Raw genomic sequence first — 16182 nt, 5'->3', positions numbered from 1 at the left:
GGGGTTTTTTGGGTGCTCCAGCCTTTATTCTATCCAGGGCTCTCCTGGAGATTCAGTGAACTACTCAATAACCTTTAAGAAAACCATTTTATGTTTAAAATAGTCACGATGTGTTTCTCTCAGCTGCAGATAGGATCCCTAATTGGTACACCCTCTAACACAGCATTTCTATCACCTACATACCAACTACCACTTTCCACTCACCATCTATGTTATTCAGGCATTCATCCATAGGTTATCAACCATCTTTAAATGGGCTCCAATTCAAATTCTTCAAGACCTAAAGAAATGCAATTATATGAGGGTATATCAGGTTTCATGACAGAGCATGTGTTTGATTAAAAATGATACACATTCATCTGGAGACAATATGGAAAAATATTAGCTCAGGAAAAAAACATCCAAAATCCTATCAGCCAACACTTAGATTTTTTCCTTTTCAGTCACTTTTCTATGCTTATTTGTGATAATAGCATTTAAACAACTTCTTTCTTCTTTTATGAAATACAAACATTTTCCATAATATTAAAAAAAAAACCTCACAGGAGGTTACTTCGCCTATTGTGGGTTTGTAGGCTGTTTTCAGGATTGCACTATTGTAAACACTTCATATTCTGGATATCTCTGCTCATAAAGTATTTTTTTATATGTTTCAGGTGGATTTCTTAGCGTATATTCCTAAATGTGATATTATTAATTAAAAGGACGTAAAACTGTCTTGAAATCAGAAATCAGATTGCTTCCCAAAGGGCTGTACACTCTCACCAGTCTTGGATGAGAGTGCCAGTTTCACTCTGTGTTAACTAGCATTACATAACTCCAGTTTTTAAAATTGCAAACTTGATAGTCAACATGGTATTTTAAATAGATGAATGGCCAAGGGTAAGAAGAGACAATTCATAAAATAAGGCCAAAAAGGTGTCATAAATGGATGAAAAATATTCAACCTGATTAGTAACAAGGATTAAAATTACGCTGATTTAAACTATGTTGAGGTAAAGGTTTTTAGAAACAGTTACATTTCATGGCTGCATCTGCCTAAGAGACAATGTGATACAGTTTTTAAGTGATTATTTAAGCTAAGGAAAGGATGTATTGAGGCCCACACCTATGGGTACCAGGTGCAGCAGACCCACACCTATCTGCTCTTCATTTTTCCTTCTTCTAGTGACCTTGTGAGGATTTGCCCCTTACTTGTTAATATCTCACTGAACACAGCACACCTGATGTAAGTGGGACAGGATTTTTACAGCAAGGGATTTATTCTCCCAGGTCACATTTATCTTTGCTGGAGAGTGGTGTATCTCGCCCCAGGTGTCCTTGTCACTGACAGTAGTCCAGCAACTTTGTTGCTGTTGTTCGTTACTGTAAAATGTCTTCCCTCTTCTCTTCTTTGCATTTTGGCTGCATCACTCGGTTTTCTTCTTGATGCATGTTTGTTTGACTGCTTGTTTCTTAATGTGCGTGCATTCCCCCTTCTGTCCACTTAATCTTGCCATTTGTAGTCGCACTGTTGTCTGAACTTATCAAACTTCATATTTTACATTATGTATCTCCCTCCCTCTTTCTCTGGGGTACCGTAGACGCCTGTAGGTTTCTTTAGAGCAGAGGTCACACTCTAGCGCATCATGAGCCATAGCTGTCCCGTAGATGTGTTTGCCACAAAATATTTAAACCTTTAAAAGTAAATCACCAATGCTTAAATATTGTGAGATTTCATTTACAAGTTCAGATTTCAGCTTCCCCTTCAAAAAAAAAAAGGAAAACTCTTATGATCTGGGAACACTGAGCCCACATTTTTGCCTATTAGGAATGGGTTTGACCTAAGGAGTAACTGTGCCTTTCGGTGTGGCCCTGTGCCTTGTCACCAGAGGCTCACCCCATTTCGCTGTTTGTATCTCTTTAAAGAAAGGCAATATAGCCTTTGACAAGCTCCTGCTACTGCTTCTGCTGCTGATCCTCTGGCTTCAGTCTGAACACCAAGGGCCTAGAAATCTTACTTTCAACCAAGAAGTCTGATTTCACCAGCATAAGAGTGTTTCTTTTTTAAGTAAATGCATCCTGGTAAGCAGACCCATTCTGGAATTTCTAAATTGAGGCTCCTAATTACTGGATATGTTACCTACAAAAATGTGTATCTTAGGTGGAAACAATGTGGGAATTTCTTTTAATATCTAAATCCAAGAGCAAGTATGAGGCAAACATTAGAACTAAGTAATAAGGATAAAATGTCATTTGCTGAAATTTTTTATAGGCTGGACACTGCCTATTACTTTAAATCCTAACATTAATCCTAGGAGGTCAGTGTCATCATTTTTACTTTTCCATAGTTCTTACTTTAATCTCTTCAACAGCTCAGATTAAATTACTTGCTGGATGCCATCCAGCTAATAATTGGCAAAGTCTCTACTTAAATCCATATTTGTCCAGTTCTAATCCTAATACTATGGTGTTTATGTTTATTGTTTTATTTAATATCTTAAAATATTAAGGAAAAAAACAAACTTATTATGTATTGGATATAACAAATCTGAGTCAAACATGGGTTCTAAGTAGTGCTACCCGACGGGCACTGCCCTGCTGTGAGTTCACTACAACCTGTCCTAAACAAGAGCCTCTATACCAGGCTTCCACTGCCTGAGAGAGTCATGTATTAACACAGGTACTGTGTTATTTTCTTTCTATTAACTAGCAGGACAATAATTTTCATTTTACTTAGAGGGAGGAGGTTAAGCTTGGCAAATAAAGGAAGACTTTTTTGTAAGGATTGGCAAAAATCGGAGATTTATATACTGTGGCTAAAGCTGTATCACTTGTTTCAAAGTCAATGCATCATGGCTGGGACATTGAAGTGGCTCAGGGAGGGTTGCAAGGAGGAAAGATGGGTTGATACAGTGTGCATTGTGGCTCTGTCTGTCTGTCTGTCTCTCTGTCTGTCTTGTTTCAAACACAGGCCAGGGAACTCTGTTCTCTGCAGTAATTATTCTGTGGCCTGAAGCATGAGATTTATCATTAGTATCTTACCTTGGATCAGAAAACAAATTATTATTAGTTAAAAAGTTACCCATATTAAAAAAAAAATAGAGAGAACCAGAACTATGTCCTGTATTTCTTGCCATTACACACTGACTTTTACAAGTTGGGTAACTGCCACTGAAAAGACTCTCTCCCTTTATAAAAAGTATTCAAACCCTGTTTTCTTTGAAGCTAAGACTCTTAAATCTGGTGATCTCCAGTGTGAATGGCCCTTGGTGAAGGATGTCCTAAACAGACGATCCCTTGAAGTTTTTTGTGAAAATGTGATCCTCATCCTCTCTCTCCCCTCCCCCCGTCTCTCTCCCTCATGAACTTAGCCACGTTCCAACCTGAAGGCAAAGGCGAGCCGAATGGCCGTCCAGAGCCCTCACAGCCTTGCGATTCTTTATATTCTTGGACCAAATCTACTCCTAAGCCTGATTTTACTGTCTGTATTCAGTTTGTAAGAAATAATTGGGTCTAACTGGATCCTAAGTCTTTAATCAAAACAAAGCTTTAGTGTCTCATCATGAAGCTCTTTATGAATTAATTTGGAAAAATAAGGAAAAAATTTTTTTTTCAATAATCAATAGTAGGAACTGGAGGAAATGAGCAGTTTCTAAAGATCTCTTTTGATTATGGGTATGATCCAAAGGACTGGCGGGCCTTGGGCTGGAGACTGCGACAGGTGCTTGGCAACTGGGAGGAAACTGGGCTCTGCCTGGGGGGGTGCTGGGCAGATGGGGGTTTGAGGGGACAGAGTGGAGCTGGGACACTGGAGCACAAGTTGCTCAGAATTGGGCACAAAGCAAAGAGGAAACAGGGTGTAGGGTGAGCAATCAGGAACCAGGAGGCTACCGACACCCAAGGGCAAAGTCATATGAGAACTCCAAAGTCTGCACGGGCAGGTAGGCATAAGCTGAGAATGCCACAGGGAGGGAAAGCCGGGGAACCAGAACCTTGGCCAGCTGTGTGAGCACTGGCACCAGTAACTAAAGATCTTGATAAGAGGGGCCAAGCCCTGTTTATGATGTAGTTGAAAAGGCATGAGATGAAGGAATCTGACCTCAAATCCTTCCTGGACCACGCCCAGTGGCTCTGAACTTCTAGCCCAGTGCCCCAGCGCCTGGCACAGGGACAGGAGGAATGAATCACCACGAGGTCCAGTTTCCTACGTGCAGAACAGGGATTTTACCAGCCTCACAGGTAAATGCTATAAGGACAAAATGAACATACTGAAGGTATCAGGAAATATCTAACGTGACTTGAACAGGGGCTCCATAAATACCAGTTCCTCTTTCTTCTTTTCAGTAATGATCTTTCATGTTTATTTCCAGCCGAAGCAGGTGACAAGGAATGATGAGAACAGGTAAAGGCCAGTGGTTCACACAGCTTGAAAGGGAAGTGAGAGGCAGGAGCAAATGCCTAATACTGATCCAGGGCTGGGAATTCACTGGGAGACATGGTTGATTTAAATTGTTGGTTCTTTTGAGAAGCAACTTCTCGCTGGAAATTCTTGTTAGGACAGGATTGTGGGGCATTTTCTATTTGGAACTAAAATAACTTCCTGCTTTACACAATCCTGGTCGGTTTCTGTTTATGGTTCCTTGACTTTATTTTGGTTGTCAATGAAGTTTCTTTCAGGAGGAGATGACAGTCTGGCGGGAAGTGTTTACACTTGCAGTGGTAGCTATGAAGGGACAGCAGGATCTTCCTTAAGATGTGTCTGCAAAGTAGGTATACTGTTTTTACTTATACAGTGTGTTATTTCGGGTGGGGCTTCAAAGCAGGGGGGTTGATGAAGATAACTTTCCACTACAAAAGCAGTTCTAAAATTAATTTCTGATGATGTCATTCCCGTGGTTATAACACTCAGTGATCCAGCATTCCACCTCTATACACTAGTGCCCCAGGGGAAAAATCCCAGCTCCTTAATATGACAGACAAACCTCTGTGATCTGTCCCTGTCATGTTCTGGGGCCTCACTGGTCACTTCTCCATCCTTCACATGCTAGCTTGAAGCCAAACTGAACTATGTAAAGTTCCAACAATATTCTGTTGTCTCTGCATCATTATGGATGGTATTCATTCTGCTTGCAATATTGTTCTCTTTCTACCCTGCTTATGTTCAGATTCCTGCTTGTGCTTTGCCTCCTAGTTTGGAAGTCACTTCTTCCAGGAAGTCTTCCCTGAATCTCCTAAAACTAGATCAACTGTCCTTTTCACCATGTGCATCTATGGTGCCCAGTGCTTATTCCTATTGCAGCAAAAAATCACGCTGTGTAGTAATTACCTGCATACTAATCTTTCCCACAAAACTGTGGATGTTTAAGGGACAAGAACTGTCTGGTCAACCCTGTAGCATAAGCACCAGAAAGATAGTAGCTACTCAGTAAACATTTGTTAAATAAATGAAAGAATAACCTGATCTTTTTCTGTAATTTATTTTTTTTAATTTTTTAACATTTTTTATTGAGTTATAGTCATTTTACATGTTGTGTCAAATTCCAGTGTAAAGCACAATTTTTCAGTTATACATGAACATGCATATATTCATTGTCACATTTTTTTTCCGCTGTGAGCTACCACAAGATCTTGTATATATTTCTCTGTGCTGTACAATATAATCTTATCTATTCTACATATGCCTGCCAGTATCTACAAATTTTGAACTCCCAGTCTGTCCCTTCCCACCCCCCTCCCCCCGGCAACTACAAGTTTGTATTCTATGTCTATGAGTCTGTTTCTGTTTTGTATTTATGTTCTTTTTCTTTTTTAGATTCTACATATGAGCGATCTCATATGGTATTTTTCTTTCTGTTTCTGGCTTACTTCACTTAGAATGACAAGTATAACCTGATCTTGAACAAAACAATTTCCCAATAACAACAAAAATTACCCCAAATAATTTTGGTGAGAATAAAGCACATACTGGAGCATCAGTAACTGTGATTAAAACTAATTTAAAGTTGTGCAGATGCCAAAGAAAGCCTTTTAAGGCCTGATGACAAATGTATCTACATATATAAATATATATATTTAGATATTGTCGCAGCTGTTGATGGATTGCTATTATTCAACCTCTTCCCCTAGAGCCATCAAATGTAGAAAGCGCTAGCTGTGAACATTGATACCTGAAGGTTGGGATTGTGAGTGGAGCTCAGTTAGAGGCATGCTTCTCTGGGCCTGAGTCCACATTCAGGAATTCCCTTGAATGAGTGCGTTTGGTAAACATTTATTGTGTAACTATTCTGTGCCCATCTCGAAACACAAGCGCCGGATCATTAATTCAGCAGACACACAGAGCGAATTTGGAGAGCTCCTATCATATACCAGGCACTGTTGAGTGCAGGGGATTCCATAGACAGCAACAGAGTCTGCCTTGAAGAATGCCCATGGCAACAAGTGTAGCGAAATGGTGACAACAAAATGAAGCCACAGACAGACAGAGCCTTGGTCAGCTTGGTGTGCAGCACTGGTGATTTTCATCGGCTCCTCCAAGCTCCCTTTCTCTCTTCTCTGCTTTGCTCGGCACCCAGGAGGCTGCTGTGATGGCTGCTCAATGGCCTGCCTTTCCCTCTGGCTTCATGCTGGGCTGGGAGGGCGCCAGTAGCAGGTTGAAGAAAGGAACACAGAGAGGTTAAGATGCTTATCCCCAGCCTCTTCCCTGGGCGGTTGCTGCTGGCTGGCTGAGCTGCTCTTGAACAAGTTTCCTATCAGGTGGCACTCTTGAAACAGCTTTTTAAATTCCAGTAACTGCTCCCTGGTTGAGCTTTTTTACGCCTTAGGGTTCAGTCAACTGTTAAGAGCCGTGGGATACTGTGGTATCTTTGTGGTTCCCCTCACCCTACCGACATCTTGTAAACAGTTCTTTCCTTTATCTGTTCTTAAACGTCTCCTGTACGCTGCTGACACCCACACTGGACAGCCTTAAATTATCAGGTGAAGTGGAGCCTCTGCTGACCGACAATGCTTCACTGTTGGGTTAAGCCTCTGAATTTTGGAGATTAATTTGCACCATAGCTGTGCTTAGTGCAGCCACCGACGTGGCTGAGGCAGTGTGTGAAGGTCTTAAATATCATCCTTATCTCTGGGATTAGATGAGACCATCCCAAGTGGGCTTGGAGGATAATCGGAATTTGACATACATGGTGGCTGAAGAAATAATTTGCAGCAAGATGCCCCTCTTCCAGAACCCTCTGGTGGGTTGGGCTCAGTTAGGCACTAGATATTGAGAAATTTCTTCTTTCAACTCCTCTCAGAGGGTTTCTGCCAGATACACCGAGGGGCCCTGGTCCTGATATACTCCCAAATTTGAATACAAAACTGTGTGGGAAACATTGCTTATCTTTCTGTTCTACTGTTTGCCTTCAGTGGAGAGTTGAATCTCACTAGAATATAAAGCAGTTTCATTCAAACAGAGGAGTTAAACTTTGGCCAGAAATTTGGCTTAAGTCACTTTAATCCACATGGATATTTACACAAATCCACAAACTATGAAAGTAAAATCATCAGGCTTTGAATTACCTTAGGCATGAGCTGTTATTTATTTTTCATTCCGTCTTCAGCAGAGCTCAGACCCTAACATAAAGACTCAATAAACATTTATTTCATGAATAAGCAAATCCATGACTGAAAGAATAGGAATACAAACAAAAGTAAATTGGAGTAGCTTTCTTTGAACTTCTGCACACTTTTATTTTTAAGTAAATGTACAAGAATGCATCCAGGCAAATGAGTGTTGTCCCTTAAAGTAATCACCTTGGGGTCGGGGTGACTAGTAGGCGAAGACATGTCAAGAATGCTACTGCTGCTTATAAAACCCTTTTAGAGTCAGCCACATATTTTCTAAGAGAGTGGCAAATCTTAATACTTTTGGGAAAGGATTTAATTTTTTGAAACTGGTAAAAGTTATACAGAGTAATCTTTCATAAGTAAGGCGAATGATCAAAGTAGGTAGTATATGTTTTTAATATGTCTATATGTATGTGCTCATAAATACACACACCACATATATATGCAAGCAAGGTGTGATTTACAAAGTAATGAGATAACTTTCTTCTTTTTCCTGATGACACTTAAATATGCTGGAAATCATCAGATTTCAAAGTATGGCAAGCCCACAAATATTCTGAGCAATGACTGCTTGAAAAACTGAACACCTAGTTTCCCAAGGTGATTACTCTGAAGAATAACAATCTTTGAATGTTTAGTTTCTACCCTGTTTGTTGAATAAGTGGTACTGTACAGGGTCTGATCATTGGTAAGCATCCAATACAAAGTAGTTGAATGAAATGAAAGTATCATTTCTTTATAATTATACTTCCGCTTTCCCTTCCTCCCTCCCTCTCTTCCTTCCTTCCTTCCTTCCTTCCTTCCTTCTTTCCCTCCTTCCTTCTCTCTCTGTGCATTTTGCACAACTCATGGCACCTTTTCATTATTGGTGTACGGAAGATCCTACTTTAAAAAATATTATGGTAACATTTCCCCATCATTTCTGACCTCCACTACTGTTTCCTTCCTGCCCTGTTTGGCACCCTTTCCACTGCATTGGCTTATGTTTACGATATATATGTGTCTATAAAAATGCATAGTGTTGTTTGGTGAGATACATTTTTTTCCTGCTTTTCACTCAACATTGTTTTTATCATATTTTCACTTTGCTGGATGTGTCTCCAGGGCATTGCTTTTACCTGTTGCACAACATACTGTTGCATCTGGTGATGGATACTCAGGTCACTTGCAACTCCCTGCTGCAATTAATATCTTTGCCATGTTCCTGTATGGAACTATGGCTGGCTTTTGTCTCTGGGGAGGGTACCAACAAAAGAGACTGCAAATTTAATTCCGCTATGTTGTCAGGGTCCTCTTCAGAGAAGCTATACTATAATGTACTTCAACAAATAGTGCCTAAGAGTTCCTGTTTCTTTTCTCCAGGTCTATAGCTTCATTTGGAATTAGCCAACTTTTTCGTCTTCACCAACCCAGTGGATAAAAAGTAGTTCCCATTATTGTTTTAAGTTGCATTACTCATACTGCTAGTGGACTGAAGTATCTCTTCAGATGCTTATGGTCCTTTTGGGGATCCTCTTCTGAACATGGCCTATTCCTACTTTTGCCTTTTCCCCCCTGCTTCGTTCCATGCCTGTCATCCTGTTGATTTTCCAGAGTTCCATATACATTCTAAGTTTTTAAAAAATGATCATCTGGATCCACGTTTATTCTTTTCTAAGTAATTCATATTCTGTGACCTTCCTTTCTTTTCTAGACCATTTGGCTTATTTGAGATGAATGAAGCCATTTAACAGTATATCAAAAGAGTTTTAAGGAATCAAGGCCATATTCTCATCTCTTTTAATATTTTTCCCCCATCAGGCTATTCTGTAGGGAACTTCTGCCATCAAAGCAGACTTCTTTCTGATCTATTCCTCGCTGACTTCTGTTTTCCGACTAAGAATCTCATCAAAGCTACTAATGAACTTAGGACTGGCTAGGAGATGAATCCTTCAGTCCTAAAGACTAAAGGTTAAGATGCCAAAGAAATCACAATATCTAAAGCAAAAGTGTTTTTTGTTTAGATTATTCTGCCTGTTCACATACATTTTTTTTCCTTAGCACCATACACTAGAAACTTTGCATTTTATTTCAAAATAAGGTTACATCTAAGAGAACTGGCAATGCAAAAAGAAATTTCTTCCAAGGGCACATTGTCCTTATCTGCTGGGTAGACTGAGAATGAAAGATTAACCTGATTGTGACCAAACACCTAGATCTTCCTTAGATGAGTAATGATGAGACAACCCCATGAAGAGTAAGCATCTGGGTAGCAGCAGCTCCTTACATCGATTTTTTAAAAACAACCAACAGATTGCTCTAAATTCAGTAACCTTGGTTGCACATAACGATGTTCATGAAGACACAGAAAATATGTGGACATAACAGTGGGTTTCTTAGACTGAAATTTCAGCCCGTTTTCACCTGGCTTCTGATTCTGTCTTTAGGTTTCATCTTTCACAACCTTCTTAGACATTCCCCATTGAACGGGACCTCTCACAATTCCCTGAATGTTTGGGGGCATTCTTACTTTTATGCTCTCGACCCTGTGACATCTTCTTCTGGCATCTCCCACCCCTCTTCCCCCTCTTCCTGCTGCAATCTTCCCTATTCTTTATTTTTTTTTCTTTATAGCTAATTCTTTCTTTTTTTTTTTTAGTTATAGTCAGCTTACAATGTTGTATCAATTTCCAGTGTAGAGCACAATTTTTCAGTTATACATGAACATATATATATATCCATTGTGACATTCTTTTTCACTGTGAGCTACCACAAGATCTTGTATATATTTCCCCGTGCTATACAGTATAATCTTGTTTATCTATTCTACATATGCCTGTCAGTATCTACAAATTTCGAACTCCCAGTCAGTCTCTTCCCATCTCCCTCCCCCTGGCAACCTCAAGTTTGTATTCTATGTCTATGAGTCTATTTCTGTTTTGTATTCATGTTCATTTGTCTCTTTCTTTCTTTTTTTGGAGTCCACATATGAGCAATCTCATGTGGTATTTTTCTTTCTCTTTCTGGCTTACTTCACTTAGAATGACATTCTCCAGGGACATCCATGTTGCTGCAAATGGCATTATGCTGTTGTTTTTATGGCTGAATAGTATTCCATTGTATAAATATGACACATCTTCTTTTTTTTTAACATTTTTTATTGAGTTACAGTCATTTTACAATGTTGTGTCAAATTCCAGTGTAGAGCACAATTTTTCACTTATGCATGAACATACATATATTCATTGTCACGTTTTTTTTTCACTATGAGCTACCACAAGATCTTGTATACAGTTCCCTGTGCTATATAGTATAATCTTGTTTATCTATTCTGCATATGCCTGTCAGTATCTACAAATTTTGAAATCCCAGTCTGTCCCTTCCCACCCCCTGCCCCCTTGGCAACCACAAGTTTGTATTCTATGTCTCTGAGTCTGTTTCTATTTTGTATGTATTTTATTTTATTTTTTATTTTATTTTATTTTTTTAGATTCCACATGTAAGCAATCTCATATGATATTTTTCTTTCTCTTTCTGGCTTACTTCACTTAGAATGACATTCTCCAGGGACATCCATGTTGCTGCAAATGGCATTATGCTGTTGTTTTTATGGCTGAATAGTATTCCATTGTATAAATATACTACTTCCTCTTTATCCAGTCATGTGTTGATGGACATTTAGGCTATTTCCTTGTCTTGGCTATTGTAAATAGTGCTGCTATGAACATTGGGGTGCAGGTGTCTTTTTGAAGTAGGATTCCTTTTGGATATATGCCCAGGAGTGGGATTCCTGGGTCATATGGTAAGTCTATTCCTAGTCTTTTGAGGAATCTCCATACTGTTTTCCACAGTGGCTGTACCAAACTGCATTCCCACCAGCAGTGTAGGAGGTTTCCCTTTTCTCCACAGCCTCTCCAGCATTTGTCATTTGTGGACTTTTGAATGATGGCCATTCTGACTGATGTGAGGTGATACCTCATTGTAGTTTTGATTTGCATTGCTCTGATAATTAGTGATATTGAGCATTTTTTCATGTGCCTATTGAGCATTTGTATTTCTTCCTTAGAGAATTGCTTGTTTAGGTCTTCTGCCCATTTTTGGATTGGGTTGTCTTTTTTTTCTTATTAAGTCATATGAGCTGCTTATTTATTCTGGAGATCAAGACTTTTTGTCAGTTTCATCTTTTGCAAAACTTTTCTCCCAGACGTAGGTTGTTGTTTTGTTTTGCTTATGGTTTCCTTTGCTGTGCAGAAGCTTGTAAGTTTAATTAGGTCCCATTTGTTTATTCTTGCTTTTATTTCTATTGCTTGGGTAGACTGCCCTAGGAGAACATTTTTGAGATGTATGTCAGATAATGTTTTGCCTATGTTTTCTTCTAAGAGGTTTATTGTATCTTGTCTTATGTTTAAGTCTTTGATCCATTTTGAGTTTATCTTTGTGTATGGTGTAAGGGAGTGTTCTAGCTTCACTGATTTACATGCTGCTGTCCAGTTTTCCCAACACCATTTGTTGAAGAATCCTCCCTATTCTTGAAGGCTCAGAAAGCTGCCCAGGTACCACTTCCTTATGATGCCTTCTCCCCTCCATACCTAGATGTGACCTCCCTTTTCTGTTAAATCCCATGGCATTTAAAACATGACTCTCACATGCCAGTTTTTAAATGATCTATTTCCTGAAATTCTGCAGACTGGGGCTTTTGCCTTTGTTCACAGACTAGAGTTTAAACTCCATCAGGGCACAGCTTGGGTCTTGCTGATCTCAGTCTCCAACGATGCCTGGCATAGTGCTTTTCATAAAATAGATGTTCAAGTAATAATTTCTGAATATTAAATGAATGTCCAGGAGATCAACGAATGTTCAAAAATGCTGCACAGAGGATAAGGTAGAAATTGCTTCATATTACAATGGACCAAGGATGGGTGACGATAAAATCAATGAAGGCTGGGAAAGCCGGGACAGACCTTCTCAGTTCGCATCCTTGTTGTACCATTCAGAAGGCTGTCATCCTGGCCCAGATAGCTCAACCACTTTCATCGTTATTTCCTCATTTGTATAATAGTGATATTAATATCATCCACTAAAGTGGTCTCAGTTAGAATTGAAAAAGATAATTTAGTAATTTTAGCATAAAATCAAAGAATTTCTTCAAAGTCCATACCTTGACTGTGTGTTTGTTAGGTAAGTATTATTTTCATTAGGGTCTTCATGTGGGTTTAGATAATAATTAAAATGATATTGGTTGTAGATGGCATTTTGCCTAACTAAGTGAGAGTCAGAGATGGGAAATATATAATAAAAAAACATTGGAAGGTAAAATGAAAACTTAGTAAATGTAATTTGAGAAGTTCTTTTGTTAAAATAGAATGTACCCGAGTTCAAGAATAAAATTAGAAAATTGTTCTCGCATCAGAGCCATTTCTTCAAATGTTACTGTTAATTGAGCAGTATTTTTCCATCTGAGAGCTCGTTTAATAGCCAAATTGACTCTTTAGATTTGGTTGGACTTTGTTGAAATTCTAGCCTTGGAAATTAGGTAGGGAAAGACTTTAATTTCATCTCAGCTTTCCAGACCGTACCATTTTACACTGTTATCATAAATTAAACATATGCTTAAACAAACACGGAGTGCAGCGTCAAGAGCAAATTTTTTCCACCGGGTGTCAGTGCTCAGATCAGCGAGCACACTCCCAGATTTATCGCCTACATTGCCTGCATTTCTGCCAAATGTGTAAGAGAGGAAAGAAAAACGCTAAGACTTTAACTTAAATTTTAGCATAGGAGCATGGAGGAATGGGATACGTATTTGAGCTCCAGAGCCAGGCAGATGCACTCAAGTCCTGCCTTTATCAGTTATTTACTGTATGTACCTTTCAAGCTTTCAGATACTTCCATCTACAACATCGAAGTGATGTTAGCTACTTTATGAATCTGTTGTCTGAGTGGCCTGTGATCTATGCCAAGTACACACCATACTTGGTACTCACATCACAGAATTATCTTGATAGTTAATTGAAAGCTTTGAACTCAGAAATGCACCAAAGTACATCCACAGTCCCGTGAGTTTGAGGGAAGGGATATATCTTTGCATGCCTGGTATCAAGCACAAGACCTATACATAGTGGTGAGTGTTAAATGTAATCAAGTGAAAAGGATTTAAGCTGTATTCTGTGGATATAGAGTGAAAGTTCTATCATCTTTCATGCTCTGTATGTATAGTCATCTCTTACCAAGTCTTATTTTGGATGCAATGACATTTGACAAGAACCAAAGATCCAGGAATCCTCCAAGAGCTGGCTAACACCTCCACAGATTCAAGAAGGCATTATGACAAAGGGATATTCTAGGAAAAAAATTATTGTTTACTTTTGAAAGGCTTTCCACCAAATCCCAATAGAGTCTTCTTAACATACAATGCTGTGAGAAAGACTTTAACATGAGTTATAGTCAGCAGGACAGCTGGTCTCCTTGGCCTCATTTCTCTAGGTCTACACCCTAATCTCAACTTTCCATCTTAATACTGTGATGATGAATAAAACAGATCCCAAAGAAAAGAAAGGAGAGCAATTATTTGTTTCTGTTTCTTATACTAATAATCCAGGAATATGGCCTGAGTTGTTCTTGGACTTGATCCCTGTAAAGCAACAAAACTTTTGTGGGGTAGATGTGTAAAGATAAACCCTGAACACCAAATTTACTTCCTCACAATTGTCATCGTGAATTCAGTCTGCACCAGCCCCTCTGCATTGTCCCTTTTCCAACTGAATATATACAGGACTTCAGGTCCTGCTTAGTCCTTACTAGTTTTATCATCTTGAAGCAGTTATATTTTTCCTGAGTATTAATTTGTTTATCTGGGAATAGAGATATCTCACTTCAGGTTTTTTTTGGGGGGCGGTGGGTAAGAAAATGAAAGAATATAGAAGACATTTTTGGAATTTAACCAGTACTCAAAGTGTTAATTCACCTATAAAACCTTTTCAGATTAATTCCCTTTCCTATCCATCAGTCAACTTGACCTTAAGAAAATTTTGATATAAACAAAAGCCAGGAGTTACTTTGTGGATGAGTAGGAATGTGGAATAAATGAAAACCAAAAGATCTCTAGATAATATGCCACCTGGAGATCTACCCTAATGAACAATCATTGCTTTGTCTGTCCAGTCAGTCTTTCTTTCTTCTAGAAAGTGTTTCTCCATCCTTATCCCCTCCTGGGAAATGATATTTCTCTCACTTTAGCCATCCGGTTGGAATGAGAGCTGCCACTCCCAGCCACACAGAAAGACCAGAGGTGAGTCAACAAATCGCGAGTGACATCACTCTCTACCTGACCTTAGCTGATCAGTCTGGGAATGAACCGTTCACCAGACAAACTAGAGGTCTTCGCCTGATTTTTGGATTTAGGCCAAGAGACAGCTGGAGTCAGTCATTTTTTGGTGATGCTAATTGAAGACTGAAGATGGAGTTGCTGCCAGATTCTGTTTCCTGATGGTGGGAAAACCTTTCCTAAGAAAATGAAGCCAATGTGTGAATAAATGATGTGTAGTACATTCTGGAGACATTGGAGTTTCTATTCCCAGTTGGTCCCTGGGCCATATTTGCTTTTTTTGTGGTTATAAGTCTTCCAATAAATTTTCCTTTTTTGACTCAACTAGTTTTTTTGTTGGCTTGCTGTTACTTTCAACTAGAAATAAATCTGCCTTAGGAAATTTTTTTAAAAAAATCAAGACAACAGGGCCCATAAGAGGTCTGAGAATGTGCCCAGACAGGAGATCCTGAGGTTGGGGCTGATTGAGGAGTAGCTGTTGCCCTTTCCTGGCTCTAAGAAGAACTAAATTGCAAGGGATTGTTTGGGGCAAAGGAGAAGATGGGAACTAAAAGACCATCCAGATGACTCTTCTGATCCTATGAGTCCAATCACAGAGAAACAACAAAAATAACAAACATAAACAACAAACAAAGAGAGTCAAAAGCCAGAGTCTGTGATGGGACATAAGCAAATGGAGATTTGAGATGGATAACGGAGAGGCAATATCTGTCATTCAAACACTGATGTTCAGGTACTGATACAGAGAGGCCAGTACTCGAATTAAAGGGTGACTGTGACTCCATCTGCAGAAGAAAGAGTTCTGCTGAATGGATGATATGGATGTAGACAGAATGTTATCTCACGTAAGACAACAATTTCTCTAAGAGAATATTCAGATGACAGAATTTTAATTCTTCATTGGTATTTTCTCTTGGTTCAGTATAGGTACCTCTACATCATAAGTGAAGTTCCTGAGTCAAGAAAAATCCCAGTGAAGTTATATTCCTGCTTGTAGAATATTAGGCATGTAAAAATTTATATTTACAACACCACCGTTTTCCTACACTGAAGGAATTCTTTAGTCTGCAAAAGACTTACCACAGCATTTCTTTAATCTAAAAAACAATCTCTTTTCAATATGGTTAAATATGAGTCAACTTGTAAGTAACATTTCAGGATACATCCCTTACATGAAGAAGGGCAAACCCATAAGCACAATAAATTCTCCAGTGTATTTACTCTTGTGAGGTTTTGCTTGCTGTAGATGATCTATGAGTTCAAAAGCTGGACAAGAACCAGTCTCCTTG

General features: G+C 39.0%; 1 long non-coding RNA gene across 1 annotated transcript; it reads left to right on the top strand.

The window, feature by feature from the left end:
- The first annotated feature begins 4059 nt into the window (after positions 1-4059).
- On the top strand, positions 4060-15717 carry LOC123613556 (uncharacterized). Its single transcript, XR_006720923.2, has 4 exons — positions 4060-4221; positions 4650-4748; positions 14806-14857; positions 14971-15717. It is a non-coding gene; the product is annotated as an uncharacterized LOC123613556 (long non-coding RNA).
- Positions 15718-16182: the final 465 nt, after the last annotated feature.

This window comes from Camelus bactrianus, chromosome 25 (genome assembly GCF_048773025.1).
Source record: "Camelus bactrianus isolate YW-2024 breed Bactrian camel chromosome 25, ASM4877302v1, whole genome shotgun sequence".
Lineage (NCBI taxonomy): Eukaryota > Metazoa > Chordata > Mammalia > Artiodactyla > Camelidae > Camelus > Camelus bactrianus.
This window is presented reverse-complemented; position numbering and strand designations above follow the sequence as displayed.